This window comes from Psammomys obesus, unplaced genomic scaffold (assembly GCF_907164565.1).
Source record: "Psammomys obesus unplaced genomic scaffold, mPsaObe1.curated_primary_1811, whole genome shotgun sequence".
Lineage (NCBI taxonomy): Eukaryota > Metazoa > Chordata > Mammalia > Rodentia > Muridae > Psammomys > Psammomys obesus.
Window position 1 is genome coordinate 13,593,862 of NW_026585698.1, and position 18,584 is coordinate 13,612,445.

An 18,584-nucleotide genomic window follows, 5' to 3' on the forward strand; every position below is an offset into this window, starting at 1 on the left:
TCCTGTGATTTCTGCCACCCGCTGCCCTGGCTGTGCCAACCATGAGCACCTCTCACCTCTCCCTCCAGCCACATGCTGAGAGAGCTGCCACCAGCTGCCAACCACCCCCCCCCCCTCCACTCCTCCTCCTCCTCCTGGAATGCCTTAAAAATCCAGCCCCAACAAGGACTCAGGCAAGAACAGATCACACTACTTTTGCAAAAGCTCAATGAAGTTTAGGGCCAGCGCCAGGGCTGTACACACAGCCCCTCAGAGCTCTCCTTCCCTGCTCTGCTCCACGGCCCTCCTCTTTCCTCTCACAGAGGCTGGTGGAGCACCCCACCCCACCCCATCCCCATGCCTGGAGAAGAAGCCACCGCCCCACCCCCACCCCCAGCCCGCCCGCTGGTTTCTGCGTCAGCGTGTTGCCAAGGAGAGCTTCAGCATCTCCAGGCTTCCGGGCGGGAGGGCTGCAGCCAGCACAGGGCAGCACCTTGGAGGTGCGGGTTTCCGGGGCATCCTCGAGACAGAGCAGCAGGCACATGCGCGGAGCCACCCCACGGGTGTCCATGATCTGCCATCCCTAGCAACTGATGGGTCTCCACACTGACTGGGTCTCAAACCTCCTGGCAGCCTTGACAGGCAGATGGAGACTGCAAACCCAAGTGGGCTTCTGGTGCTCTGTTTGGTGTGCTCCTGGATGCCACCAGAGGTGGACACACCCCAGGGCCATGTGGGGACCTAGTGAGCCGGCAGAACTCGACTGCCTGCCCTGCAGGAGCCCTCGGGAGCCCCTGGTCCTGTGGAAGGTGGAAGGAAGCAGGCACCTGCCATCCAGACTGCCCCTTTGCAGATCAGCTAATGGATGCTGGAAGCCACTTAATGGTGGGGGGACACTTTAGAAGAGACAGATTAAAAAGTGGAGCTCTAAAGCCCCATAGTGGCCTGTCGTGTGCCTGCTGTGCCAATACAAGGCCTGATTGGAGTGACGGACTGGGAACCACAAGCAGACACATGCCGAATCCTGCTCACACACCTTGACTATGGGGGAAGGGCATACACAGCTCCCTTAATCCTCACAAGCCCTTAGGCTGCCAAGGACGCCTGCCCCTTGTCCAGAGCTAGTAGGCATGGTTGACAGGGTTGTTCCCCCGTTTGCTTCCATGTGGGATCGAGGGCAGCCTCTTGAGCCCCACAAGTTAGGCTGAGCTGCGGTGAGGCTCACCAGTGGGAGGCCTCACGCTCACTGGACAGGTACCTGGTCAGCAGAATCGAGGAGCCCGTCCGGGTGCAGAATATTCCTCCGGGCTGAGGTGCAGGTTCTGCAGGTAGGGGAGGGTGTAGCAGCCAGACCCCAGGCAGGCAGCCCAGGGCTCTCCCCGTATCCTAAGTTCCCAGGGCAGCCGCAGTTCCCAGTTCTGAACAGGTCAGACCTAGCATGCCAAGGGCAGGCCAGAATCCGCATGGGAAGAGCTAGAGACCAAGGACCCCCTTTTAGCTTGTCTAAGGGAGATCCTGTGGGTGCTGACCCCTCTCGGGTGACCCCAAAGGAAGGGACGAGCCTATGAGACTGGCCTGAACCACAGTCTGGACCTGCTGCCAGAGCCACACACCTTCTCCTGTGTAGACTGACATGGGGGTTGTTTAGTTTCTGTTTAATGGAGTTTTAGTCCTGTGTAGTAGTAGCTCATGCCTGTGATCTCAGCTCTCAGGATTATCTTGAGTTCCAGGTCTGCCTGGGTGCTGACAGGAAATTTTTAGTGTTTTGCCTGCGTGTATGTGTTTGTATCACATGCATGCCTGGTGTTGTCAGAGGCCGAGAGTGGGGATCAGATCCCTGGGCACTGAGGTTACAGATGGTTGTGAGCTGCCAGGTGTGTGCTCGGAACAGAACCTGGGTTCTCTGCAAGAACAGCAAGTGCTCTTTTTTGTTTTCTCTAAAGATTATTTATTATGTATACAGTTTTCTGCCTGCGTGTGTGCCTGAACAGCAGAAGAGGGCACCACCATGGGAGCCCCCGTATAGATGCTGGGAATTGAACTCAGGACCTCTGGAAGAGCAGCCAGTGATCTTAACCTCTGAGCCATCTCTTCCAGCCCCATAACAAGTGCTCTTAACCATTGGACCATCTCTGTATTCCCTCAAAAAAAAAAGTTTAAGGAGTTTAAACCCAAGATAGTTACACAAGCCTGTAAGTCCAGCGCTCAAGAGGCTAAAGCAGGATTCCAAGTTAAAGGCTAACCTGAAAAAAAACTACTTAAACATCTTATTAAAATGTTAGGTATGGAGCAGGGCATGGTGGCATACACACCTTTAAGCCCCGCACTCAGGAGGCAGAGGAAGATGGAGCTGTGTGAGTCTATGTGGTGAGTTCCAGGCTACAGGGTAAGACCCCGTCTCGGAGAGAGTGGGGCGTATTGAGAGGTGCTCGAGGTGCCTGTAGTAAAACAGGCTCTCAGCCTGCTGGATAGGGGGCTGTTTACCTCTAGCCATGGGAAGGGGGCCCAAACAGGAGTCGCCAGGTGTGTATGATAACCCCTCTTGCAGCTTGCACAGACTAGATCGGAAGGGCCCTTATAGGTTACTTAAAGTCCTCAGCCAGCCAGTTTGTCAGGTGAAGAATTGCATCAGACCGTCCGTGTCACGTGTCCTGTTACTGACAGAGTCACTTAAGAGAGGAAAGATTTCTTTTGCCTCATGTTGCAGAGTGCACAACCCACCGTCACAGGATGGAGGTGGAGGGGGCAGGAGACCCCAAAGCAGCTCATTCCCCTCTTTGCAGTGCTTGAAACAGGCCTCGGACAGAAACTAGAAGCAGACCCCACCTTCGGGGCCTACCCGCTCACCACCAGCTCCTGCTAGGATTCCACGGCCTCCTAAGACAGCACTGCCAGCTGGGGAGCGAGTTTTGAAGCTCACATGCCTGTACGATATTTCATGCCCAAGCCGTAGCCCTCCCCTGTCTTTCGGCCCCACATCATATAGGAGACTCAGATGACCATCTAACCCCCCGGCAGCCAGTAGCAGCACCCCAGGAATCCCCAGTAGAGTGTGTCTCCATTCTGCCGCCTCCTCCTGACCCAACGCCAGAGAGGCTTGTGGGCCGCGTGCAGTCTGTTTATGGCAGCCACAGATCATGCATGACCCTGGGGTGACAGACACCGGGACTCAAAACTTTCAGGGTGGCATGGCAGCAGGACTCAGGTCTCAAGGACTGGTGGCCGCTGGGTGGCACATCCCTGACTCCACAGGAGTGGAAAGCAGAGAGGACCGGCATGAAGTGGGTGCCCAGTCATGAGCAGGATTCAGCTGTCCACACTGTCTGCCCAGACAGTGGGCGCCAGGAGCCTAGGCTTCACCTAAGCTTTAGGGAGAGGGTTAGAAAATGGAGGACACCCTAGCATGAGGCCTTTGGGCTTGCCAACTGGCATTTCAGATACTTGAGCTCAGACCTCCCATCTCTTCTACAAACCTCTTGTCAATAGCACCTTCTCACAGCCCTTTTTCCCTGCCATCCTGGGTGCTTCCAAAGACAAGGCCTTTCAGTTAGTCCCCTTTGTACAGTGGCTTCCTGCTCTTGGTAGGTCCTTAGCAAGCCTGGGCCCTGGGACTTAGGCCTTGCTTCTCAGTAAACCTCCATGCCTCCCGTACCAGAAACAGCTGCATGGTAGAGCTCCGTATTCTTAACGTGGCCTTTTCATTCATTACTCCTACTTTCCGTCCGTGAACTTGACTGTGTCATTCAGCTTTTCCTCCATAATAACTGATCATACGTCCTACTGTGTCACCGGAAACCATCCCTTGGAGACAGCCCCAGAATGCCAACTCTGTTATCCCATCTTCTCCACCATGATAACTCTCAGGTTCCTTTAGGGAACAGGGAGAGAGACAAGGCTTGTGGTCTTGGATCTCTGAGACTGTTGACCATGCCACAGCAGGAAACAGCTGGCTTGTGCCCCAGCTTTTCTGGTATTGATAAATTCTAAGGAAGGTGGGGTGGGGGTAGGGCAGGCACCTGTCCCAGGTACTCACCCCTAGCAGGGGAGCATGTCATAACAGCTCTCTGTATGCCGGTCCAGCAGCTGTACCTGGCTTTCACCGGCTTGCAAGAATGAATTGTTCATCTTCAGGAAGTTTCGAGCTGCCTGACGTCACAGTGATAGCTTCAGGTCAGCCAGGTGTCAGGAATTACATCACAGGAATTGGCCAGCTTTACGCACCAGTGCCATTTCCCATCCCCACCCAACCAGCTATTATTTACCAACAGCCTTCAGACAGGACACCCCAGTGGGAGGATCCGGGTGATGAATGATGGGAGTCACCGCTTACATGCCTTTGAAGAGCAGAGCAGTGCTCTGTCTGCATCTTCCTCTGTAGTTCCTGGGAGCTTTCCCCGGCCCCACTGACCACCCGCCACGTCCAGTGACAACATCCTGATGAAGAAGGATCATTTGCCAGGCTAAGTCCTCACATGGCCTCACTTCTGCTCTCTTCTCACAGACCTGAGAGAACTCCACTGCACAGAGAAACAGCTATAGGACTGAGTTCTGATTTCTCTCTGTAAGCTAGGCCCTTGCTGTGTCCTCTTTCATCTGAGAGAGAGTCAAGTCCTGAGGCATCCTCCAGGAAAGGAGTCGCCTAGAATTGCAGGCCCTAAGCCCAGCAAGCTCACAGGCCCCCAACCCAGTGAGCTCACAATGTAGGGACATAGCAGTCATCATGTTCTTCCTTCCTCTCTTGAGTAACGTGGAGACAGCATTCTCAGTGGCCCCGTGAGAGGGTCTATGGAAACCCTTGGAAGCATCTGACATGGGCCAGAGGAGTCAGGAGGGGCCCTCCCGCCTTGGAAACAGTTTGTAGAGGAGGGTAGGGGGGCCAAACCTCAGCAGCAGGGCCTGAACAGATTGGGACAAAGGTCAAATGGCAATCTGAGCTCTACCACGGAGAATCCAGCCCGAGAACTGCGGGGTACCACTGGGGCAGCCAGCAAAGGCAGAACCTAAGAGGCTGTTGGGACTGTGGCCAGCACAGTTCTGTGGATGGCCCCCTGCACTGAGGTCAAGGAATGGTGAAGTGGGACCAAGTCCCAGGCATCATTTCATGTAGTTCTAGTCCCACACAAGAGGTGCGGTCCAAATATCTGGTGATGCAGAGCCAGATGCGGCACAGCTTCATACTCCCGTTCTCGTGATCATGCTGTACACTCAAAAAGACGCCCTGCTCTGAGCCACACAGAGAGATCCAAGGCAAAGTAGCCTCTGTCTCCCGTCCTCTCAGCTGCCCTGGCCAGTGCGTAATTAATTTCCTGATCGCATTAGTCCTGCTCATTATGCACACATCAGAACAGTCTGTGGTTTTAAGGCGCAGATTATTATTGTTTTAGGGGATTTGTATAATCCAAGAACTGAAAAAAAAAAAAAAAAAAAAAAAAAACACACAAAGAAAACAAATTTTCCCACTTAACAAGAACAGACCCCAAGGTGGTGAAGGAAAGCCCTGGGGCCTCACAGGCTCGGGGGCAGGGGCTCCTGATGACCAGGGTAAGGTTTTAGGTCTGCCACCCAGGAGAGTTCCCTGACTGGCCTTGAATGACGGCAGAGTAGGTGATAAACGGTCAGGGTAGTTAGGGCCACCCCGGTGGGCAGAAAGGCTTCGGTCCTAACAGAGGACCGTCCTTTCTTTGTCCTCTGCAAGGCTCCCTGGGTCTCTAAAGGAGACATATATTGTTGGTGAGGGCATAATGATAGGTATGGGCAGATGACAAATGCGGGCGAGGCAGGAATTAAGAGCCCTCACCCCATCTTCTTCGAACCCCATAGTGAATATCTCGTCAGTTCATGGCACTGTATCTAGTTTTATTAATCGTAAAATGACTATGTGCCCAAGGCCCTGGGCCTCATGTTCTGAGGTTTTCAAGCCCAGGGCCACAGCTTTTCCTGGCCTGTCGTGCCCCTGGGAAAAAGCTTTCCCTGATCTGCAGGGTGGGCCAGAGGCCCTGACCCAGCATTCTAAAAGAGCAAAATTCAAATCCTCCAGGGAAGTTTGGCCCAGGCAGAGCATGACCGTTGGTAGGTCCCTTCCCGACAGGACACCAGCCTCCTTTGAGGAGTGATAGGTAGAGCTGGATAAAAGCAGCCTTCTTCTTGCTGGCCCTCACAAGCGACACGTGCTGGACTGTGTGCCCTGCCTGGAAAACTGCAGGTTTTCCTGCTGCACAGGTCAACCCTCTTCACCTCAGAAACCCGAAAGCCTCATCTGCCTGTGCTCCTATCTGTACCTGGATTACCCTGTGCTTGTGTGAGCCTGCCCTCTCAGAGGAGGCAGGGATGAGGACACAAGTAAACCTCAGGGCACCACTCAAGTGAGGCCACAGTCTAGGCGAAGGGAACGTTCTGGAAATGGTATGGAGGCAACCCATGGTCTTAACGTGGCTTCCCACCCACAGTAAGCAAGACAAGCCAAAGAGAGATGATCCTGCCAGGAAGGTTCCAGGTATCCCTCCTGACTGTCTCTGAGTCTCACCTAGCTCAGGACAGGAGGAGAGAGCATGGTGGCAGAGTTGGATGCTGCCCAGAGCTCCATTGCAGCCTCAGTGCTGGCAAGCTTAACCTGTCTTTGTGACTGATAGAAAGAAAGGTGATTGTAGAACATGTGGACAGAAAGCCTGGACTATGGCTCTCTGCTTTTACCTGGTCATGGACCATTTAAAGTCACAGCACAGAAAGCCATGCATGGTCACTGCCTGCTATAACTCATGCTTTTAGCAGAGCAAGAGACTCTAAGAGGCCCAGCCTGGACTCAGCAGGGCCAAAGACATACCCTGATGAGCAGCCAGGCCTATGGCCCTGTCCTGGCTATGTGCTGTGGCCTGGGGCCTTGTTGGCAGGGCATCCATGCTGTCCGCCTTCCACAGTTTAGAGGGTCATCGGTGGCATCTCCTGCACTGGCCCTGCTGGAGCTCTTTCCTTGGACCACTTATGTCCAGACCATCCCAGACTACTGTCAGCATTAGCCCTGTCATTGGATCGTGGTGATTCCTTTGCCTGGACTGGAGTGTGGGCTCAGGGCCTTGTCAACACACCAGGAACAGAATGGTTTTTTATTAGTTAGGCTGAGAGGGCTTGGGAGACACTGGGTTAGATGAGTATTAGCACGTGCAAAGAACCTCGGAGCAACCACTTTGCATGAAGGGAGCTTTCTCTTCTCATCTGTCTTTTGCTTTTGTGATTGCTGCTCATGGCCTAACTTTGTGGTTCTTACAATACTCACAGAAGGTCACAGCCTGAAATATATACATGGCATGGCTCTAAGTCCAAGCCTTGATCACTGTCCAGAAGGCAGAGAGTCTTCAGCCTTGGCCCATGTACCTTTCTCAACCACTGAGGCCCAGAGAGAAAACAAAACAGTGCAGGAGTCCTTGGTCTCTGGCCACCGTGTGTGTGACAGCCCCGGCTACTGGAAATCCCTGGAGATGACAGTACCATGTGTCAGAATGAAAACATGACCTGGCTGCTCTGTCTATGTGTTGACTAAATCACCGACCGGCCAAGGATGTGGACGTTTGTTCTCTCTTCTAAAGCAAGTGACTAGGAGAGACAGGAAGGAAGCCTTGTCCTTGGTACTTCCATCCTGCCCTGTGCTCAGACAGTTCCTCCAAAGAGACAGCTCTAAAGTTGAGGTCCCCTACCAATTCACTGTCCTTCGGCTGCTGCATTCGGGGCAGGGTGCAGCCTCCACCTCAGCACGTACAGTAATGGAGTCAGGAGCAAACACTCAGGCTCCGGGCCCCTGCCCTAGTATTGCTGGAAACCCAGTGAGTTACTTACACCTGGCTTCCGAGACTGCCAAAGAACACACACGGACATTCTCAGAGAAGTTCTGTCACCTTAGCTGGAGTTTAGACAGAGCCGAGCTTGCTACAGCAACCCTCCCTACCCCACCGACAATCCTGCAGGTGACGTCAGGCCAGGGCAATGAAGACCTAAGCACTCTGTCCTTTTCTTATAAAGGATGAGCATTGCTGAAATCTCATCCTGTTGGCCATAAGCAGATGTTCCCCACTGGTATCTCTTGTTTCTCAAAGGAGCCCCAGCTTTCGTGCCCGTGCAGGCAGGGCAGCCTGGCTCTGCTGCTAAGGCATGCACCTGCCCAGCAGTCCAGGTGATGTGTTGAGCTGTAAGCCTGAGGTATCCCCTGGAGAACAAACAGGGGAAAGCTCTGTGCGCCAGTTTTCTTCACAGGCCTGCATCTGTCTTGACAGTCCCCAGCCTGTAAGATGCTTGCTTCCTGCTGTCGGTCAACTTCCTGCTAGTGACTGGCAGCAGGGGTCTGATATTCCCGCCAGCAAGATTTATCACAGAAGCACAGAGCTGACCAGAGGAGACTGGCTCTCAGTCGGTAGAAGCAAAGGCAGCCTAGGGCTGTGGTGGTGCTCTCCCTGCCGGGCAGGGTACCCCACAAACCTGAGCAGGTGCCATGGCAGGAGTTCCACCCCCACCTCCACCCCCAGTGTTGCTGCCTCCTGGGCGTGGACGGTGGAACAGGACCCCTCCTGGAGTAAATGCGCTTAGCATCTCGCAAGAGTTTCGGTTCCAGACCTGGAGCCTAAGTCACAGCCTCTGGGTGTATGATGCCCACAGCCCGTGCCATACTCTGCCTCCCCTGGGACTTGAGCCAGCAACTGTTAAGACAGAAGGAATCGCCAGACCCTGAACTTGACCATCATTGCTTCTGAGATCCGTTTAAAAAAAAAAGTAAAAGGCAAGACAGGGTGACTTACGGGGTACTGGATCTACTGTAGAGAGGCCAGGGTGATGTTTGATGGCTACCCTCATGCCTCTAGAGAGCTCTGACAAGTAAGTAAAAAACAAAAACAAACCAAAAGCCCAGGTACTGTAGGTACCCATCTCTAGCTAGCTGACTGTGGGACCTGAGAGTTGGTAGGGCTGTAGCCTGGCAGTCATCCTGGCATGTCGTGTGGGCCGCCTGTGCCTAGCTGGATGGCCCAGGTCCAGGCTGACCCAGCAGTATGAGTCTGATCCCCTCATCCAACCCTGGAGACTCTAAATTACCCTAGGGCAGTTCTCACGGTTACACCATGGGCCCTGGGCTCTGCTTGCAGAAGGACATGGAAGGAGATCCATGAGGTTGCTGGGGACGAACTGAATAGAAACAGAGGGCAGTGAGAACATGGCACAGAGCCTGCTCTGGTCGTAGACCAGCGCGCTGCTCATGCAGCCTGAACCCCTCGTCCATCAAGGGGTGTCCCCCGCCCCATTACACAGATGAAAAAACGGTTCTCAGCACAGGTTTCCCTGAGTGCAAAGCCAGGGGCCTCCAAACCTATAGGTCCCAGTGAGGATCCTTGGCTGCCCACTGCCCGGGGATGAGGCAGGATTTGGGGGGGTGGCTTCTTCGGTACCATTTAGGGTCACCCGGCCCCTCCCTCGCTGTGCAGGCAAACAGGAAGCAGCCAGAGGCACCTGCTACGTGATGCAGGAAGCAGTTCCTGCTGCTTGTGGCAGGTTCCTAACGAAGGTGCCTGTAGGTAGAGCCTGAGCTGTAGCCTCACCCCCAGCCTCTTATCTTGTTCAAACACCCTGTGCCATGTGAAGTGGTGAGCCTGTCGGGCATTGTTTTGTGAGCCCTGTACTCGTCACTGGGAAGGGACATGGGTAAGCAGGGCTCGAGCTCTGGACGTGGTCGCATTATCCCCCTGCCCCAGCTTCCAACCCTGAGAAATCTCATTTGCTGCCAGCCAGGTGGGCTGCTCCCAAAGTGCTCTGCAAACTAGGACAATCTCCCGTTCCTGCCCGGATGACGGCTGACCGTCCAGGGGAGAGGCGGCAGCTGGGAGAAGAGAAGGTGACAGTAAAAGGGACAGGGTAGACCTGAGGAGAGGGAGGCCGGCAAACACCAGACAGCCAGAATGTCTGATTCTACAAGTTGTAACCGCCTGCGCTGCTAGCCCTCCTGTGCTGCTGGCACGAGGTTGCTCCTGTGAGCTCACGGCCGTCTGCCTGCAGGTGGAGTCCACAGCCAGGCAGGGCAGCCGGGCCATGCAGGTTTACAGGCAGGCTGCAAGGGACACCCAGCAGCAGGAGCACAGACCTGGGGCTGAGTCTTGAGCGTCTGTACACAGAGCCCACAGGGCTGAGTGGAAAGCTCTGACCCACAAATGCAAAGCCAAGACCCCACCTGCCAGGATGTGGGACCCAGTGGCTCGTGGTCATTTCAGGCCTGATCCAGCCCCTTCCTAGTCCCTCTCCAGACCAGCCCGCTGAGTGGCAGAGCTGTGGCATCACAAGACGCAGACCACCTGTCCCTGGGAAGCAGGGCTGCTCCAGAATGGGAAGCCCCAGCCCCGCTCTTTCAAAGCCTCATTCTGGGAACCTGTCACCCCAAACCACAGCCTAGGTGTGCTCACAGAAATTTCAGGAGGCCCCCCGATACAATCCCGGTCATGTGCAGGCCAGGCTCAAAGGTAGGGATACAGAATGGGCATCCAAGCATCCGAGCTTCCTCTTACCCTAGCCAACCTTCACCCCCACCCCCACACACCCATCCTGCCATGTCTGAGGTTTGCCCCAAGTTAAGGAGAGCAGGTCCCAAGATAGTTGGTCACAAACTGATGGACAGATCATGGACACTGACAAGAATGAGGTCTAACTGGTGCTAACAGCGACAGTTGATTGAGGTTAGGACCTGTGGAAATGTCAGAGGTGGGATTCGGAGAGCTGGCCAGCTGTACACACCTTGGGGAAGGACAGTGCGTACAGAAAGGCAGCATGGCGAAGGCCTCTGGGTGAAGTGGGCACACAGATGAGGCAGGAAGTGTGTTGACCAGAGGTGGAAACCCAGAGGATGCCACAAGTTACAAACTCGGAGGTGGGTAGAGGCGGGTCCTCATCGGAGACGTTGGTGACATCACAGACTCCCGAGACGTCATGTCCACACTGCTGTCCTATCCCAGACATGGTCCTCAGTGTGACCTGCCCCTAGTGTGCTACCTACTGCCTAGCAAGCCACACTCAACATTTGTTTCCTGTCTCTGGACAGCTGGTAGTTTGTGTGTTTGTCCTCTGCTGAAGGACTCGGTTCTCTGAAGTTGAGTTTGCTTGTTGCTCCTGTCTGTCCCTCAAGCTGGGGTGAGCATCTGCTCTCCCAGACTCCTCCCCAAATGCTGCTCAGAGCCCTAAAAAGTGAAGGCCTAGTGGAAGCGGCCCCATAAAAGGAATACTGAGCCGAATGGGAAGGACCCGAGATTTAAGGGAAGGCAGCATCTCTAGTTGCACAAGGAAACTTGTACAGATCCCAGAGACAAAAATAAGGTAGTGTGTGGAGCCAAGTGGTGGGCAGACAGGATGGGAACGGGGCTGTGAACAGGCCCCAGGAGCCGGAACAGCAGGCCAGGTTGTGCCATCTGCCATCGTACCCTGAGCACCCACAGAACTGCAAGGCCCAGGTCTGGTGAGGAGGGGAGATGTCGGACAGTCGCCTGGAAATGGCCACCCTGAGGGAGAGAGCCCTGAGCACAAGCATTAGCTAGGCAGCTGCCCTCCCTTAGCTCCAGCCCCCCCTTGCCCCTGCACCGTGCCCACCAGCCCGGCTCTGCTCCTCCAGACAGGCCCCATGGCTGTGGGGATCCTAAGGCCCCCTAATCCAATTCTCCCGGCTGCTGAAGCAGCATTTAGATCTGCAGGAAGAAGGAGAGGGTGCTAACCAGATTGGACTGGAAATGAGTCCCCAGCCATCTCCGTCTCCAGATACATCCCATTTCCCCTGAGGCTGATATCCCTGACCAAGCCTGAGGGTGACTCAGTCTAAACAGGACTCTCCTTGGTGCAGGGGGTTGGGCTGGGCCGGGATAGAAGTTTGTTGAGTCTATAAAACAGGAATACTTCAAGGAACTCCTCATGAGCCCTCTCCCTGGACGCGGGGCCCTGTGTCATCTTTCTGCTGTGAGTGGGACAGTGGCCTCCCTACCGCTGGATGCGCCCATGAGGAGCGAGTTACCACAGGAACCTCCCACCTTAGCAGCTTCCCAGCCCTGTTCCTCAGGCCAGGGTGAGCCAAGAGATCTCCCTCAAAGGGATCAGAGGGGAACCAGCTCCCCAGCTCCTAAAGGCCTGCCGCTCCTGCCCCCGGCGGGGGGCTATATTGGGCTAAGATGTACAGCTCCTCCTGTCTTTGGTCTTTATTGCCATGTGAGACGGGAGGGTGGAGGCGTCCCCTCCAGTTGTCATGGAGACAGCGATCCGTCGGCTGAGAGTCTGGATGCTAAACTGAACAGAGGGAGGAGCAGTTGGCCCTGGGTGACAGCGCCTTTAAGACCTCCCAGCAGTCCAGTGCTGGGAAAGAACCAAGGGGCCACCATGCACTGGAACATGGCTGGAGTACCCAGAGTACCTGGCTGTCCCCCTGTGGGTGGGGATGCCCACACCTGCCTTGTCCCTGTCAGGGTCAGCTGGCGTCTAAGCCCTGGGGTAACACACGGGCTCTGCCCGCTGGGAGCCTTGTCGCAGAGAACACAGGATGGAACAGGGGAAGGCAGCACCTGTGGCTGGCACTGTGGAAAGAGCCAAGCATCTGGGGCCGAGGCCTCCTGGCTTGCTCCCGCTGCTCAGGACGCGGTGCTAAGGTGCCTGCTTAGATTTCAGCCGGCATCCCCTCAGTGTTTCTCACCTCACTCCCTGAGGACACCAAGGTGTGGATGGTAACCTCCCCCACAGCTCTAAAGCAGGAGAGAGCCAGTCAGCCACCAGGTAGGGAGTACAGTCACAGAGCCCCAGGCCAGCGAGCCAGTGCATGCGCTGGATTCAGTCTATCACTGACGGGACTCCATAGCACCCTGAAAAGTCTCAGGCCCCAGGTCCCAGCGGCAGTGGGCTGTTTCCGATCTAACCTCATCCAATCTAAGCCAAACCAGAGGCTTCTAATCGCAGAGTGTGGCAGACACAGGCAGTGTCTTAGCTTCACTCTCCTGCAGCTGTAATAAAATACTCTGGCAAAAACAACTTAAGGGAGAACTTATTTTGGCTCGCAGTTGTCAAAAGACACAGTCTATCATGGTGGGACCATGGCCCAGAAGATATGGCAGCAGGCGGGGAAGATATGGTGCAAGGAGCCAGAGGCCACCCGGTTACTTTGCATCCACAGCCAGGAAGCAAGGTGTGAAGAGGAAGTAGGCTGGTGAGCCACTTCCTCCATCCCGTGTGGTCTGACAACAGCACCACCCGGTGGAGACCAAACGTTCAGACACCTGAGCCTCCGGGATACATTCCACATCCAAACCCCAAAACAAGATACGTGGCCAGATGGCCAAGACCATTGACCCTACGGGCAGGAGGCTTGCAGTGTAGACTGAGGAAGAGAAAGACACTGAGATATGGCCAAACACCCTGGTCGGGCTGGGTGTGAACCGTTCGGAACTGGAAGACACCTCTGAAGATAGCAGCACAGGCCAGGAACTGGGTGGGTCCCGGAAGGGAGAAGAAACGGAGCTCGTGGGACAGTGGGAACACAGTGCAGCCAGGATGGCCAGGCTGGGAGCCTGGTGGAGGGGTCTGGTGAGGTCCAGAGGGGCCAACCCCTGAAGCATGTGCCTCTGTTGGCCTCCAGGAGCAAGTGTCAGTGCCCAGATTGGCCCACGGGTATCATGGAGCCACTTCACTTTCTTCTCAGGCCACTCAAGACCCTGCAGGCTGTTACTCCTTGGCAAGCACCCTGGGTCAAGGCATCATGGCCAACATGACCAGGACGTGGCCCAGTTGCTCAGGTTGTGTGGCACCAAGGCTTGCTCTCCATCAGAACAGGGTGTTCCAAGGCTGGCTAAAAGGCCTCTGTAACACCTTCCCTTCTTCACAGGAGGCAGTGCTGGCCCCAGCCTCCTCCTGCATGGGTCCGAGCCTAGTTCTTGTCAGCACTACCTCCAGTCCACTTAGGGACGCAGTGCTCATCACCACTGGGGAGGCGAGCTCCTGCCTCTAGCTCACTGGCCTGGGGACAAGTGCGGGCCAGGATCTCACACCTCTGAGCCCTTGCTGAGTGACTGCAGAGTGCAAAAGGACAATTGAAGTCAGGAGTCCCTGACAAAGACTGTCCAGGGTGGCACAAACTCCTTAGCCCCTTCTTTGCTGATCAGACTAGCCTCCTTGCCATCAGGGACAAGGACACTGCACTTGCCTTCTCTAAGCCTGTCGGCAGGCTCGCCGGCTACAACACGCTTCTGTTCTGCTTTGCCTGGAGAAGGAACAAACATCTTTCTCTTCTCGGAAAGACCAACCCCTCTCCTGAGAGACAAACTGTTTTCACAGGCTTCTCCATCCTGTGGGCCTTCTGAGGCCTGAGGGTCAGGGCTCTGGCCCTTCCGTACTCCTCTGGGCAGTGCAAAGAAGTCTGTTCTATGCCAAGACTGCTGACTGGGACAGGTCATGGCCGTGGCGTCCATCAGTCACTCAAGACCCTCAAGCCATGCTGCCACCCAGTAGACAGCCCCTCACCCTGGCATTCCCAAGCCTTCCACCACAAAGGCAGGCCCTCGGACTGTCACAGGCTGTCAGTCTGTGACGGACACCGGCATGGATCCGGTAAGACCTGTGAGGCCACTGCCATCCGTCACTGCCTCCAAGCCTGGCCGTTTGTTGCGCTGACTAGGTCAGGCCTGCTAACTAAGCTGCAAGATTGGCAGTCTGGTGAATGGAGGTCATTCATGACCTGGACCAGCCCCGCTTTGTAGGATAAAAAGCTGAATCCATTATCCCATGAAAAATACTCTGGGCTTTTCTACCACAGGCTGACTTGGACTTCCCATACTGTATGAGAACTAATTTGATCAACAGGTGAGGAAAACTGAAGCCTAGGGCAGGGTAGCCCCTCTTCCTCCCTCCCTCGTTTGTTTCCTTCCTTTCTCCTCCTTTCTCCTCCTCTCTCCCCACTCCCCATTCAGCTAGTGTGACACCACACCCCTGGCCACGTTCCCCCTCAAGATCCATTCACAGGTGACTAGGCCCCTCAGCCACAAAGGCCCAGCTTAAATGCCCGCTGCCGCCATGCACCTTGTGTCACTTACATCATCCTCACTGTTGGCAGAAGTCCTCGCTGGCAGCAGTTCGCTGAGCCTGGGTCCAGGGCCTGAGCTGCCTAGTCCCACCTCAGCCCTCAGCTGCTCTGTTTTAGGGGTACGGTTACCTGTGCTCACCCTAGAAGCGGGCAAGCAGTCTTGGTGACTGGCAAAAGGAGGCTTTTTGCACCTTCTCGTCTGCCATCATTTCATGCTGCCTACCTGGTCAGGATACAGAGAACCCACGGAAGGACGATGTTCAAAATGAGCCCAGACCTCGGATGCATAACCAGGGACCTCTGCAAGTGTGTCACCAGGTGTGCAGAAAGGGAACCAATTGGCTAGCCTGACACAAGGTCACACCCGCTGCTGGGTGCCTCCTGGATTGTTCCAGGGGCCAGTCCTGGTTGGCCGCCATAGGTGCTGGCACCTGGAAGCTTTTCTGGGGATGAAGACCTTCAGATTCTCAGGCCATTGTGCTCAGAGGTCCTCCGGAATATGCCCTTAGCTCCCCTCCCCCCCTGTAAGAAGCCCAAGTGCAGGCAGGCACCAACCCTTGGACAAAAAGAAGCGACGTGGAACGGAGAACATACGGAGCCATGTCAACATCTCAGAAATGTCCGGGTGCAGCTGTAATCACCCGGGGACTGTTACTAGCCTCAGTGTGGCTGACATGGCTTGCTGCAGATCGCTGGTTCTCACCGCCAAGCAGCAAAATCCCCACAGTGCCCCGGCTTCTGTCAGAATCATATGCTCTGTGGTGTTTATATAAATGAATGTTCGCATGAGCCCCGGCCTCCTAGAAGATGTCGTTTCCGTAGTGAAAGGGTCCCTCAAGGCCTTGCAGTAGCTGCCAACCACAGCACTTCCACTATGGCCATACTGTTGGCAGCTGGAGAGGCGAAGGTAAGGGAGCTATCCTACCACAGGAGGATATTATGCTTTGCTTCTTCTTTTTTTTTTAATAAACCGAGCTCTGACGAGTTGGTGCCGCCCTAGGGGTTTGGCTCGTGTGTGAAAGGAAAGCCTCCCCACCCCCGCTGCCACCGTTGCAGGCAGGCTATGGCTTGCTTGCTTTGCAGCTCCTGCGGTTCCAGGATGGAACAAGAGCAGGTTGTGTTGGGGTAGTGGAGCCGTTGCTATCCAGACTAGGGTCCACACCATACTTCCTCCAGAAGAAGCTGTGACCCATGGAGCCAAGCGGGCGGAGATGGGAGAATGGGCGGGGAGATGTGGCTTGGGGGAGGTGAGCAGCAGGCCCCCCCAGAGTAAGGGGCCTGAGGGATGCTCTACAGGAAAAGCAGAACACGGCCTGGCGAGGAGTGTCGCAGCAGGGAGGCTGGAACACCACAGCAGGAAGGCTCGGAGGCCAGACAGAAGGCCAGCAGCTGCCCTCCCCTTCTCGCCCTGGCACTGTGTGGCTTCTGGAGTTACAGCCTGGAAGAGCAGGGCTCCTCCGGTGGCGGCTGTCCGAGGCAGCAGGGTGCCCACTGAGCATGTGAGTCTCCCAGAGTGGGGATGTGACTGTGAAGCCGGGTCCAAGGGCATTGGGCTCACAAGTGGGCACAGGAGGCCGGGATGGGCACCAGGTCAGAACCGCCACCATCACGTCACACATAGCTCTTTTGGAGCCGTGTGCAAGACCCCTCCCTGACCACGGGATCCTCTGGTCAGCCCTGTTCGGGCAGGGGTCCTGATTGTGACTGTTCTTCATCCCACCTCTGCCACAGAGCCATGGGCAACCAGAGAGACCCTCGCCTGTGGGCAGGGGCGGGACCCGGTACCCGCCTCTCTTGCCAGGCCCTGCACTGGAGCTACTCTGGCCACACTGTGCCCTCTAACCAACCGTCCTGATTGTCTCCTGGGGCAGGTGTGTCTGTCTACTTGATGGGGCTCTGGTGCTTGCACAGTGACAGCACACTCAACACCAGGAATCCCCCTGCAGAACAGAAAGAGGCGGCTAGCTCGGAAGACTCCGGAGCCCTGTGTCTCTGTGAGCCTATGGGCCAGTGCCATAGCAGGGGTTTCTGAATTCTTCTGGGTAGGTCCCAGGGGACAGGAGCATCGTCTCCCAGAGGGCCGCTAAGTGATGGTCGGTGTGGCTCTGCAATCCTCACAAGATAGAGGAGGCCACCAGGAGACCGGAGCTTGAAGCTGCAGTGGAGTGAGAGGTCCTGGGGTATGAGGATGAGCCTGAGATAGAGGAAGATCTGGGGCTTCCGGGGTACCTAATCCTACCCCTTCTGCCACCTACCACCCTGTGAGCTGAGCGCCTGGGTCTCAAAGTCTCTTTTGAGTCCCAGATGAAAGGCTCAGTCATGCAGGGTCCTTAAAGTCTGGGAGAGGCACCAGCGGGAAAGGGGTCCAGACAGCTGGGGTGGAGGGAAGTCCGCAGCGCTCGCAGATGGCTTAAGACAGCAGGCAGAGAGGCTGAGGCAGTCTCGGGGATGAGGTGCCCCACCTGCTGCTGCCTGCAAGCATCTCTTCAGCTGAGCTCCTCACATGGGCATCATCCTAAGGGGACTGATTTTGGGCCAGCAACTGTATGCTATTACAGCACCTTTACATAGCCCCCCCCCCCGACCCACTCTCCATCCTTCCTCTAAGCTGCATCCCACTTTCCGAAAACTGCTGGGCTGGTCTTGGCCCAAGAATCACCTCTGCCATCATCACGTGACCCGTGGGGGCTGAGGGAACCATCACCCCACACACACACTCTGTTCTTCCCATCCCCCCTCGCAGGCCACGGGAGGCCTAGTCCACCCCTAGATGCCTTCCAGTGTCACCATAAAGGCTCACAGCTCTGAGATCTCCATCAAGTGTGAGAGACGTGGCCCGTGCACCCAGGACACACTCCGCAAGGCTGCTCAATGAGTTGAAGAATATGTGCTAATAGCCATATCTGATACAGAACTGGGAGTCAGAAGCAAAAGCCCCAATTATGACATCGTTTCTGTGAGAAGTGACAGCTCCGTTCCCACAGCCATCCTTTCACAAGGCAGTTTCCAGGAACCCATTAGAGCTAATTGTTCTCCCAGTAGAAGGGGGTATTCCTGGCCAGGTCTGGTTTGGCTGCAGGGAAGGTGCTGGTCCTTCCCCCCCCCCCCCCCCCCCGTGCGCTGCACAGCTCCGGAGCCAGATTCCTGTTTCTCGGCGGGAAGGCTCAGAGCACACCAAAAACTTCCCGCATTTTAGAGTCTTTTGTGACTCTGTAATGAACATATAAATTCTAAAGGCTGCATTTGCAAAACACAGTTTTCGGGGGGGGGGGGGGGGCAGCCTCCGGGTAACGAATGTCCTACCTTCGTCCGCCCTCCCCTCTCCTCACATCTGCTTCCTCCCGCAGAAGCTCTGCCAAAGCCTGAACCTCAGAGGACACAGGGTCTGGAGAGCTGGCTTCTGTGTCAGCTCCTAGAACTGTGCTCCCAGGCCACTCTGGAGCCCAAGGCCCCTGGCGTGGGACTTGGAGCACATTTCCTTCCTCTCCATGCCTCAGTTTCTCCATCTGTAGGATGGAATGGGGAAGGTTTGCACAGGCCCCAC

General features: G+C 55.6%; 2 protein-coding genes across 2 annotated transcripts in view; one reads left to right on the forward strand and one right to left on the reverse strand.

The window, feature by feature from the left end:
* The window catches only part of Rsph14 (radial spoke head 14 homolog), a 70,340-nt gene that overhangs the window by 35,728 nt on the left and 16,028 nt on the right, over positions 1–18,584 (reverse strand). The gene's annotated exons all lie outside the window — the stretch shown is intronic.
* The window catches only part of Gnaz (G protein subunit alpha z), a 47,767-nt gene that overhangs the window by 26,422 nt on the left and 2,761 nt on the right, over positions 1–18,584 (forward strand). The gene's annotated exons all lie outside the window — the stretch shown is intronic.